Source organism: Schistocerca nitens, chromosome 1 (genome assembly GCF_023898315.1).
Source record: "Schistocerca nitens isolate TAMUIC-IGC-003100 chromosome 1, iqSchNite1.1, whole genome shotgun sequence".
NCBI lineage: Eukaryota > Metazoa > Arthropoda > Insecta > Orthoptera > Acrididae > Schistocerca > Schistocerca nitens.
The window spans coordinates 1,069,124,869-1,069,138,518 of NC_064614.1; positions in this window are offsets into that span (position 1 = coordinate 1,069,124,869).

Consider the following 13,650-nt stretch of genomic DNA (forward strand, 5'->3'; position numbering starts at 1 on the left):
GAATAAAGATGTAGAATGATTCTATCATTTGTTTTATTTTAAAAGATTTACGAGTTCGGAAGCATTAGTTGTCAGTTCACCCTCGTGAGAAGGGCGCCGTAAATATCCAGATGGAAGCAGTGAATGTAGTAGACAGAAAACTGTTTACTCAAAGGCTAAACGGCTTGGTTGTACAGCCTGAGAATGCTATGGAGAAAGAAAAATAGGCTGCAGAGAGATTATGAGAGCCCTATCGAAATCTAAAGTCAATGACCCAAATGTGAAGCACCCAGAGGAGGAGATGGAAACGAAATAAAACTTCACGGGTTGATATGGTATGTGACATTATTTCAGTGAGTAATGTATCTTGTCGAATTTTTCAATAAAAGTAACGGTGTGAGCCTATTTATCAGTTTGACGTTTTATCCCCCCTGACCTGGACGCATCATGATTCGTTTGGGAACGGTGAAATAAATTCGTTATATCGCTAAATGAAGCAAGCTGTCCCACAACTGTTGTAAGTGGCCTTTGATGATACTGCCACTGTGTCGCAGATAACGTTAGAGCTAGTTCTTCAAGTGTTCTGTAGGAGATAGGTATGCGATCTTCATGGCTACAAGAGTATCTCATCGTCACAGAGACAGTTCATAGAGGCACGTGCCAAGTGCGACAACCATTTTCCTGTTGAAAAATGGCATCACTTCACTGCCTCATAAGAGTGAAAACATGAGGATGTGTTTGCCGGTAACGCAGACACTGCAGCCGGAGCCGCGTGTGTTGTGGAGTTAACGGCAGCCTACACATGTGACGGTAATTCGGTAGTCTGGCTGCTGCTGGTCTCCAACCTATGTTGTGGGATAACACAGTATATTGCAGCGAGTCCGTTAGTTGCACTCGAATGTCCGGTGATGCCCCCTTGTCGTTGTCAGACGCGGTCGCCGGGAAACTTTGACGACACCTAGTCTGCCCCCACGTTATCATGCAGTCGGACCACTGTCACATCCGGCAAACCTAAGTAATGCATAATTCAAGGAGCCGGCCAAACGAAGCACTTTAACGTGGACCCTCTTACATTCTGCAGGTGCCGATAACGCTGTATCATATGTGTACACGGTATCTCTGTTTCCTCCACAGGGATCTAGTAACGTCGGACTATTCAGGGCCCTCATTTACCCTACCAGGCCTGTAACCACACTAAACACAAAGAACATTGATGAACATCTGTGCCAGAGAATTGCAAATCTAGTCATGTACGTATCCCACCTTGGACTATACGTGTAGGAAGTCCGACCACGTTTTCTGGATGCTTCAGTACTTAGGCAGTAAACACTGATGAGTCAAAACGTTATGACAACCTGCTTAATAGCTTGTTCGTCCGTCTTTGGAACGAAATACATCACTGATTCTGTGTATCAGGGATCCGAAAGTTCGTTGGTAGGGTTATGGATGTCTGTGGTGTTAGATGTCAATGTACAGGTCATGGACTTCGTGTAAATAACGGGCCGCTGATTTGCGTACGTGGTACCATAGGATTCACATCAGGCGAATTTGGTCGCCGAGACATAACCTATAATGCTCCTCAAACCACTATGGCACGGTTCCGGTTCAGAGATACGGACAATTATACTGATGAAAGATGACATCACCGTTGGGAAGACATCAAGCATAGAGGGATGCAGTTGGTTCGTAAGTGTCAGCATGTCTACGATTACTATCAAAGGTCCCATCCAAGCGCAATAGAATGTCTGCCATACCATAATACCGCTGCCACAAGGCTGCGTCCGTGGTGCGCTAAATGTTTCGAGCTGCCGTTGACCTCGATGACAGCGCTTGTGGAGACGATCATCGACCTAGCGCAGCAATCTTAATGGACGATTTCATTTTGTGAATACGTATGGGTGGTCTACTGCGGAGCTCGATATTCAACAATGTACGATGAACGCAGTACTCCGAATCACTTGTTCGTACACCAGCATTGTGCTCTTTCGGCAGAGATGTCACAGATCAAATAGTTCAAATGGCTCTGAGCACTATGGGACTTAACTGCTGAGGTCATCAGTCCCCTAGAACTTAGAACTACTTAAACCTAACTAACCTAAGGACATCACACACATCCATGCCCGAGGCAGGATTCGAACCTGCGACCGTAGCGGTCGCGCGGTTCCAGACTGAAGCGCCTAGAACCGGGCTACACCGGCCGGCGTCACAGATCACTATCTCCTACTTTACAGAGCAGAAAAGCCTCCAATCGCCACGTTGTGTGAAGAGTTGTGGACGTCCAACCATTTAGCGCGTATTGGTAGATTCACTGTCCTTCTACCTCTTCCCGTAGATGCTCACGATTGTAGCACATGAGCATTCGTCCAGTCTCGCCGTTGTCGAAATACTCGTTCACAGGCTTTACGTAATAATAATCCGCCTTTTATCAGAGTCGCTTATCTCAATCGATTTCCAAATTTTCGCTAGGGTGTCCGAAACGCCACCAAGCGACGTACAATGCCGCCATGGGCAGTGGTCATAATGTTGTGGCTTATGAGTGTATGCCATACTTTTTTCCTTTTCCCAGCTGACCAAATACTGCATTCCATAATGAATTTTTAAGATAAATGAATAACTGAATCCAGATACCAGTGTAATTCTAACATGCGCATGGACTCATTAGACTTTAGATTCATTTGACTTAAAGCTAACATCGAATTACAATTTTAGAGTTTTAGCTCATCCATCTGTAGCCTTTTCTTTAACACTACTTGAAGCCTGTGTAGAACTTGTTCTACTGAGAGCATCTTGAAACATATTTAGTATGGGATGCTTCATTATATTAAATCTGAGTCAAAAAAAGAATTTCGGCACCACTGCGTGGCCTCGAACAAAAGTGTGGAATTCCACTTTTGGGCTAAAGGGGCTGCACCAGGAAGGGTTATTCTGGGTGCGAAGTGGAGACAGGATCCATCATTACGTTTCTACCGCCCACTCTACTCGGTGCTTTGTAGCAGAAAGTGAAAAATTTAATGAGGGATTCCTTCGCACGGTGCGGCCTCTAAGGGCACGCCCTTAAAGTTGAATCATTCCTCTGCGTGAGACGATGTGTGTTTCGTTAAGTAACAAGGGACCCTGTAAGTTCTTCCTGAAGCACTTGTCTCAGCAAAGTCTCCCTTTGTATGCATACGACAAGCAGCATTAAAGAAGAGAATTGTGAAGCAATGACACCAATCTGATTTTCAACCGATATCCCTCTAAGCTAATACCGGATCAGTGGTTCCGGCAGGTAACACTGCTATTACGAGACACTGTGAAGTATGAGTCAGGTCTCTGTATTTCCATGTTCAAAGTTTACCACCTCTTTAGTAATGTTAATTTTCATTTATTTATTTATGTTTATTTATAAGCCTTCTCTTACAATGTATCAAACCGTTCATATTTTTCTACGTAGATGTATTAGTTTTTGCCTAGCAATGAGTAGCAATAAATGGAAGCGTGTATTCCAAGGGCGCAAAAAGAAAGAAAGAAGAGAAGGGAAGATCATATAACAGAAAAATAGTGGTACATGAAAGGGTGCAACAAATTAAAATGTCTAAGATTTCCGGTATTTGTTCGTTGACTGTGGTATAGACAACATTGTGACAATGAGCGTGAAACCACAGCTGTGTTTCTACGTACTAGACAACAGGTTATTTCTCTGAAATTACGGGAAGCTTTTTCTGCAGACTATATTTTCCATCACAGAATGAGCTTGTGTTTGCCAAACAATCACTGAAAATTAAATATCTGGGAATGCGTAAGGAATCGAATTTCAAAGTGGAACTTTGGTAACCGTCCGAAGGAAATTACCGGGCTGAGATTTGGGTAAATCCGGGAGAGATGGCGCAATTTTTTCAAAACCGCATATGTATGTCCCATGGTGCACTTTTAGTAACACTTTTTTGTACAACTAAACACACCCGTTGCCTGTGACATATATGCGTAAAAATAAGTTGCGATGAAGTGCTAGCAATAGTTCCTTTTAATGATATCTTATTTTTGTATTTAAGTAGTTCACTTTTTTAAATAACTACTTTACTTATTGCCAGTTCAAGGTGTTAGAACTAATACATATAATCCATTTCTCTGCAGTTAGCAAATTCAATAATTCCTAGTGAAATATTAACTGAAAAGTGAACTACGATTTGCAAACTTAACTCATTTGTTTTTCTTTATATGTTCTCAGCCACAATCGACACAAAACATATACAAAGTAGTACAATCTTCGTGTAAAAAAACTTAAGTTGCATAACGTAACCAATCATTCTTTTGCAGTTTTCAGGTATAATTCTTCCCACTCCTTACATACATCTAGGGAAACGTCTTTTGATTGTTTTGTGTCGTCATCCGGGTCGTCTGGATCTGAAATAGTGTGTGTGCTAAGTCATTTGAACTAAAATACAAAAGCAAAAAATTCACTTATTTAAAACTGCTATTTGGTTTGTGTGGCAAGTATCCCTAACGAAAAAATGTGCGGCGTATGTACCGGATTTTATTGTGGATCGCATCCCGATATACAGCGCAGAGACACCGCACCTTATAAATTCATGACCTTGATAGGAAAGATGGCCGCGCTAGAATTAAACCACGCCCTATTGAACTTTCTGCTAATATTTGACTATTTAGAACACACTAAGAACCAACTGTGTTGCTGAAAAAGTTTTGAAGGAAGGTTTACAGTCTTAGCTCAGTTCTTCTCTAAGAGCTTATGTGAAAGTTTCTCGATCGAAACGTAACCACTATCATTATAGCTTGGCGTCTACTGAGTTACTGCAGTGCCATACCACAAACACAGTCGGTGTTTGCAGAAACGACGAAGTGTGCGCAATCTATACCGCACGCGGCCCCTCTCTCGGATTTACCCTAATTGAAACGGTCCGCCCGATGTGTAGTCAACCACTATGGAAGTTGCGTACAAACCCTCGTTCGACCAATTCTTGAATATTGCTTATCAGTTGGGAACCCTTACCAGAAACGAGTGATGAAGAAAATAGATCCAAAGAAGACCAGCGCGTTTCGCAACATGATCGTCTGTAATCATGAAAGCCTTACAAAGATGGTGGCAGACATTACAAGAGAGGTTTCTCTTCTGTATATTCCGCGAGAAGATCAACGAAGGTAAAATTAGTGAGATTCAAGATCAGACGGAGGCTTAGAAAATAAATAAAAAATCATTCTTCCCCTTACCAGTTGTGATTGGAACAGGAAAGACCGAAGTGACAGACTTTTCTTTTCATAAGGAAAAGTCATCAGCTTTTAACTGGTTTGATGCGGCCCGCCACGAATTCCTCTCCTTTGTCAACATTTTCATCTCGGTGTAACACTAGCAAACAACTTATGTCCTCAAGTTATTTGCTAGATGTATCCAAATCTCTGTCTTCCTCTACTGATTTTACCCTCTACAGCTCTCTCTATTACCATGGAAGTTATTCCCTGATGTCTTGACAGATGTCCTAGCGTCATGTCCCTTCTTCTTGTCAGTGTTCACCACATTTACCACATATTGCTTTCATCGCTGATTCTGCAGAGAACTTTCTGATTCCTTATCATATCACACCATCTAATTTTCAACATTCTTCTGTAGCACAAATGAAATGCTTCTGTTCCCTTCTGTTCCATGTCGCACTGACATACAATGCTGTGCTCCAAACATACATTCTCAGAAATTTCGTCCTCATATTAAGATCTATGTTTGATACGAGTAGACTTCTCTTAGCTGGGAGTGCCCCTTTTACCAGGGCATCCGCTTTTGATGTCTTGCTTGCTCCGTCCGTCGTCGGTTATTTTGGTGCTCAGCTAGCAGAATTCCTTAACATAACAGAATTCCTAAACTTCATCTGCTTCGTGAGCATCAATCCCGATGTTAAGATTTTCGCTGTTTTCATTTCTGCTACTTCTCATTACTTTCGTCTTTCTTCGATTTATCTCAATCCATATTGTGTACTAATTAGATTGTTCATTCCACTCAGCAGATAATGAAATTATTTTTCATTTTGACTGAGGATAGCAATGCCATTAGCGAATGGTATCGTTGATATCCTTTCTCCCTGAATATTAATCCCACGCTTGAACCTTTCTTTTATTTCAACCATTACTTCTTCGATGTATAGATTGAACGGTACGGGCGAAAGACTGCGTCCCAGTCTTACACCAGTTTTAATCCGAGCTCTTTGTTCTTGGTCTTCTACTCTTATTATTCCCTCTTGGCCCTTGTACATACTGTATATTACCCGTCTGTCCCTATAGCCTACCACTATTTTCCTCAGAATTTAGAACGTCTTGCACCATTTGACATTATCGACCGCTTATTCCAAGTCGACAAATCCCACGTACGTTTCTTCATTCTTCCATTATCAAACGCAAAGTCAGGTTTGGCCCTCTGGTGCCTTTATCTTTCCTAACGGCAAAATGATCGTCGTCTAACACTTCCTCAATTTTCTTTCCATGCTTTTGTATATAATTCTTGTCAGCAACTTGGATGCATGAGCAGTTCAGCTAATGGTGCGATAATTGTCGCACTTGTCGGCTCTTGCAGTCTTCGGAATTGTGTGGATGATTTTGTTCCGAAAATGAGATGGTATGTCGCCAGGCTCATACATTCTACATACCAACGTGAATAGTCGTTTTGATGCCACTTCCCCCACTCATTTTAGAAATTCTGAAGAATGTTTACAATTCGTTCTGTGTTATATGATCTGAAGACCTCCAAAGCTCTCTCAAATTCTAATACTGCATCCCTACCTCTTCTAAATCAACTTCTGTTTGTTCTATCACCTGAGACAAATATTCGGTCTTATAGAGGCCTACAATGTAGTCCTTCCACCTATCCGCTCTCTCGTTTGCATTTAAAAGAGAAATTCCCGTTGCACTCCTAATGTTTCCACCCTTGCTTTTGATTTCGCCGAAGGCTGGTTTGACTTTCCTATAAGCTGAGTCAGTCCTTCCAACAACTATTTTTTTTCAAATTCTTCACATTTTTTATGCAGTCATTTCGCCTTAGCTCCCTCTCATTTCCTATTTATTTCATTCCTAAGTGACTTGTATTTTTGTATTCCTAAATTTCACTGAACATTTTTGTTGTTTCTTCTTTCATCAATCAACTAATGTATTTCTTTTGTCACACATGGATTCTTCGCTGTTACTTCTTTGTACCCACGTTTTTATTCCCAACTTCTGTGATTGCCCTTTTTAGAAATGTCCATTTTCACCTGTACAGCCTACGGAGCTATTCCTTATTGCAGTATCTACAGCATTAGAGAAGCATATCTATTCATTCCTTAGTAGTTCCGTATCCCACTTCTTTGCATTTTGACGCTTTCTGACTAATCCGTCATACTTCAGCCTCCTCTTCATCACTACTACATTGTGATCTGAGTCCTGCTCCCGGGTACGCTATACAGTTCAGTAACTGATTTTGCAATCTCTGCTTGACGGCGATGTAATCCAACGGGAATCTTCCTGCATCAATCAGCCGTCATATAATCAGCTGAAATAAATGCATAAACAAGTAAACAGAACCTACAAACTGCTGGGAGTTGGATCAAAGGACATTTCGTTCGTTTGCGTCCCAGATTCGACCAACTGGATAAAAATCCGGGACTAGTGGAATTGAAGTCGGAAAACATCCATCCTGCCCGTGGACTGTTACTCAAGCTTTATTGAAACAATATGAGACCAATGCGCTGGGACATTGTCTTATGGGAAATACAGATCGCTTGCGCTATGCTGGATGTACACAAAGTGATGTACTTTTTCACATAGTAGGCTAGTGTTCCGTTCGCCTCTGAGGGTCAATGACAGACGTTATATGAATGCGTGGTCCCTGTTCTTTCGGACATGTCTGCGGGAGCTACAGGTGGGAAAGCGTTTAGAAAAAAAAATAGCGTTTTTTAGCGTGTTTGGCATGAGCCATTTAAATTAGCGTGAATCCCAGATAGAAGTTGGAGCAGCAGAGAGAGTACAAAACGGTGATCCATGGGTCGTGGGGTCGGGTCCCCGTACGGAAACTTCTTTATTTCCCATTTTTACGATAGTTACACCGCAATTAAACCGAAATAATGCTCAGTTTATTGTGTTTATTAACGTTAAGCAAAGAAAACTTTGGAATTGCAAATAAATTTCGACGAAGGAATTTTGTATGTAAAATTACATACCCTTATTGTTGTACAATTAATGATTTACATATGTGGGGTGATATTCATCGTAAAAAGAGGGAAAACAGTAATTTATTCGGTACCTTGCAACCGTTATAAACTCCACACTTTTATAATCCAGTGGCTGGGGGTTTACATTCGTAAAAAGTTTGACAGCAAAAAAAAAAAAAAAACGCGTAACGCATCATAGGATAGCCGCTGATGAAGAATGATGCAGTCTTCTCGGGATGTGTATTTCGGGCTTGACGCTTCGTGGAGCGACGCACTGAGCTTTCTTATTCCGAGCAGCACATCAAATGGATGTGATTTATACACTTGTGTTTTCGAGAAGAGTGCATTCAACCGACAAATTTCAGTTATACTGCAACATCTCAGCAAGGAAAGTTTATTCGGGTTAAATTTACATGCCGGCCGCTGTGGCCGAGCTGTTCTAGGCGCTTCAGTCTGGAAGCGCACGACCACTACGGTACAGGTTCGAATCCTGCCTCGGCCATGGATGTGTGTGATGTCCTTAAGTTAGTTAGGTTTAAGTAGTTCTAAGTTCTAGGGGACTGATGACCTCAGATGTTAAGTCCCATAGTGACCAGATCCATTTGAACCATTTTTGAATTTACGTGACTCGAATTTACAAGTTCTTTAAGGTTATGCTGAATTGTGTTCCTTTTGGCGTTGCATTTTGCATTCGAACGTGCCGTGGGGAAAGTTATGCTCATTCGTAAATTCAACCAGTTTCTCTCACATGCAGGATCATGTTTCAGAAGCTTGTAAATCTATTTTGAATTTTCTTTATGCTATACCGTTTGCTGGAGATGTTAAACAGTTTGATGTGATACTTCGTATGTATCCAGAGATGTGATAACCGCAATCCCAGAATCCAATGAAGTTCGTTACCTCCATCTCAGTTTGATCGCCAATTTCGCTATGAAATTAGCGGATGACATGCCTCATTGTGGCTCCTGCTGATATGCACGCTATGCCGTTGAACTATCGGATCACGGAAGTTCAAATCGAGTTCTACAGCCGGTAAGAAGTACATATAAGAAGTTCCAAATGTTAGAGCACAGCAATCAGTCGTCCTTTTCTTTCAGCCTTTATTAGGCAATTCTAGATTTTGGCTAGGGCCTTTCTGCTATCAGTGCACTATTTCATGGTATCAGTGCATGTCCTAGTACGTAAGTCGCCTGTTGTTGGGTCTTCTGTCACAGTTAGTTCAAGTCTTGAACGTGACTCCAGTGGTGTGGTGTCGATACGCGATACCACAACATGTTTGCCTTTCCTGTACATACATCAAAGGATGGGATGAAGTGGTGCCACCCGACCAGCATCTGAAAGTCGGACACATTCGCTCCAGAACCGTCGTATATCATATCGAATGAGTTACTCCACCACTGTGGTTGGTGTGAAGAACCTGACATTTCGAGAAGACACTGCTCCAGATGAATACTAAGCTCGTGTTTGTTTTGTACGCAAAAGTAAAAGGAAGGAAGATTGGGTTTAACGTCCCGTCGACATCGAGGTCATTAGACACGGAGAACTATCTCAGATGGTGTCAAGGATGGGGAAGGAAATCGGCTGTGCTCTTTAAAAGGAGCCATCCGGAATGTTCCTGGAGTAATTTAGCAAAATCAAGGAAAACCGAAATCTGAATGGCCTGATTTTTGAGGAAACGAAAATTCACATTTGGGGTAGTCTGATCCACATGCTAAGCACCTCGCTGCATATTTCCTTTACTACGCTGCTTCTGTTGTGTAATGTGTTATAATTAGTGGCATCCTTTTTGCTTGTTAACTTTGAATTCGCAAGCTGCTTGGATGTGATCTTGTTGTGTTTTGTCCGTACAGTCTTCCATATTATTTGGTAACTCTCCACTGTTATTTGGTAATTTTCTAATTTTATTTGAGCTTTTAGAGAACTTTCCTCTTTGTTGATTTTACGTGAATTATGTCAGTCAAATGTGGTCGAATGTGTGTGAAATCTTTTGGGACTTAACTGCTAAGGTCATCAGTCCCTAAGCTTACGCTCTACTTAACCTAAATTATCCTAAGGACAAACACATACAGCCATGCCCGAGGGAGGACTCGAACCTCCGCCGGGACCAGCCGCACAGTCCATTACAGCAGCGCCTAAGACCGCTCGGCTAATCCCGCGCAGCAGTGTCAGTCAGTAAGAGCAAATAGATGTCTGGTATTCTCAGTCCTGGCAAAGGTTACAAGGTTCCTTACTGTCCGACAACTATTCCACGTTTAGACGACCCACATGTAATAAAGTGTTGGTCACACTGCGACAGTATGTTCGTTGACCGCAAGGGCCAAACTCAACTATCAGTTACTCAGAAAATTTAGAGAAGGGCACGAGCATTGCACACGCTCGTCTTGCATGGTTATTTTTTTTTATTATCGACCAGAGACAATGTCTTTAGTTTTCCCTTGGTCTACAGCTTGTATAGTTCATGATATTAAGGCTAACGAACTTTAAGACAGGGATCGTAACCTTCACTTCAAAAAACCATTTATTTTATTAGTCTTCCAAGTGGCCTGATCCGGCTTGTCACGATTTCCTACCCGCAGGCGTCAATCTCTTTACATCAGAGTAGCACTTACTCCCAGTGTCCTTACGTCCTTAATTATTTCTTCTATATATTCTAATCTTTATATTCCTGTACAATTTTTGGCTTCTGCTGTTCTCGCCAGTAACACAGAAAATGTAAGATACGAAAAAAGCTATGCTGCCATCAATGTTGCCCATTGAAAATGAGGAGGGTGTCTTGCCAGACGTCTCTAGTAAGCTGGTCGCGTGGAAGATAAAACCTAAGTTTAGGCTGCAGTTTTGGACGTTCTGCAGCGACTGATGGGGTGTTTAAGGCGCACTTCCCTGTAAGCCTGACGTGTACTGCAGAACAAGAAGCGCCCCTCGAAATACTGACGGCAGGCTATCCCTTCTGATAGGTCTGACGTGGCCCACCATGACTTTATCTCCTGTGCTTATGCGTTCACCTTAGTGAAGCCCGTTCACCCAATGTATTTAATTACTTCTCGCATTTGAATTGTAATTTCTATTTTCCCTTCCAATTTTTGCACTCTTGTACCATCTTGTTATTAATCAATGTATGAGTGTATGTCCTATAACCTTGACCCTACTTCCACTCAGTGATTTCCTCGTATTCTATTTCTCGCGATGGCTCTCCTCATTTCTTATCAGCCTACTTCACTTTCAATATCCTTCTAAAGTTAAATTTGACATGATTCGATCCTATTCTTTTCCTGATTTCCCACAAACCATAATTAACTTCAGTATAATGTTGTACTCTAGAAGTACAATCTCAGAAAATTTCATTTTCGCGTAATGCCTATGACTCATACTAGTTGATTTCTTTTCTTACCGAGGATTGAGACTTGTCTGTTCTAATCTGATCATTATACCGTCCTTGCTTTGCCCATAATGCGTTATTTTACTTCCAACGAAACAGAATTCCTCCACTTCGTCTTCTATGTAACACTTTTTCTTTTGAGTCGTCAGTCTTCAGACTGCGGCAGGCTACGAATTCCTCTCCCGTGCCAACCTCTTCATTTCAGAGTAGTACTTGCAACCTAAGCCCTCAATTATTTGCTGGATGTATTCCAACCTCTGTCTTCCTCTACAGTTTTTGCCCTCTACAGCGCCCTCTGGTACCATGGATGTCATTCCCTCATGTCTTAACAGATGTCCTATCATCCCGTCTCTTCTCTTTGTCACTCTTTTCCACACATTCCTTTCCTCTCCTATCCTGCGCAGAACCTACTCATTCCTTACCTTATCAGCCTGGCTAATTTCTAACATTCGTCTGTAGAAAATGGAGAATACTAACTGACCACTGAAAGCTGCCGGTAGACTAATTTTTGGAACAGCCCATTTGCCTTTCACTCCTTCGAATTGAACTCTAGTGACCCAGTCTTACAGACTTCTCAATAATTGATGAAACAGTCAACGACTGTACTGCCGATAGGTAATGTCCAGCGGGTACAATATTTCGAGAATCAGACACATCACCATATCCAGAGACCAACTGACATTCCAGGCCGCATGGCTGCTCCGTACCTGGTTCGTATACGAAGGCACGTGCTGGCAGCCGATGAGGTGACTGCGTCGGCGACATATCTGATCACCGAAATACGAGGTGCGGCTAGAAAAAAACCGGACTGATGCTGGGAAAACATTTATTTACAATTATTTACAATTTCATGTTATCTCCTTCAATGTACTCTCCTCCTCGGTCTCTACACCGCTCCATACGAATTTTGCACTGTTCATAGCAATGCTGCAGATCATTTTCGGTAAGTCCATACATTGCTTCCGTCGCTTTTTCTTTTACTGCTTCAACAGTCTCAAATCTAGTTCCTTTCAAAGCTGACTTGACTTTAGGGAAAAGAAAAAAGTCACAGGGGGCCAAATCAGGTGAGTAGGGTGGATGATCTAAGATGGGAATGTTGTGTTTTGCGAAAAACGCCTTCACTGACAACGCACTGTGAGCTGGAGCATTGTCTTGGTGAAGGATCCATGACTTTTTTTCTCCACAATTCGTTCCGTTTTCTCCGTACTCGCTCACGTAGCGTAGCCAGGACGCTAATGTAGTAATGCTGATTCACTGTTTGTCCCTCTGGTACCCAATCAATGTGCACAATCCCTTTGATGTCAAAAAAAAAAACAATCATCATAGCCTTGAATTTCGATTTTGACATTCGTGCTTTTTTTGTCGTGGAGAACCAGGAGTTTTCCAATGCATCGATTGGCGTTTAGTTTCGGGATCGTAAGTAAAAAACCACGATCCATCGCAAGTAATAACATTTTGTAAGAAGGTGGGATCACTTTCAATGTTTTCCAGGATGTCAGAACAAATCATTTTTCGGCGTTCCTTCTGTTCAATTGTGAGACACTTTGGAACCATTTTTGAACACACTTTGTTCATGTTGAAACTTTCATGAAGACTCTGCCTAACACTTTCCTTGTCAACTCCTGTTAACTCAGACACTGCTCTGATTGTTAAACGGCGATCTTGTCGAACAAGTTTACCGATTTTTTCAATGTTTGCATCAGTTTTTGCTGACAATGGTCTGCCAGTGCGAGTGTCATCACTGGTGTCTTCGCGGCCATCTTTAAATCGTTTAAACCACTCAAACACTTGTGTTCGCGATAAACAATCGTCGCCGTACACTTGTTGTAACATTACAAACGTTTCACTTGCAGATTTTCCTAGTTTGAAACAAAATTTGATGTTAACACGCTGTTCTTTCTGTACACTCAACATTTTCCGACGCACAGACAAAACGTCAACTACTTAAAACAGACGCCACGGGCAGACTGAGTGCAGGAGGCAGATGAAACTCGAGCAGTAGGCGGAGCGAGAGTCACGTGACAGGCCACGCGACTTTCAGCCTTATTGCATTCGTGTTATTGTTTCACCAGTACTAGTCCGGTTTTTTTCTAGCCACACCTCGTATTATGTCCACTCGACTCTATGAAC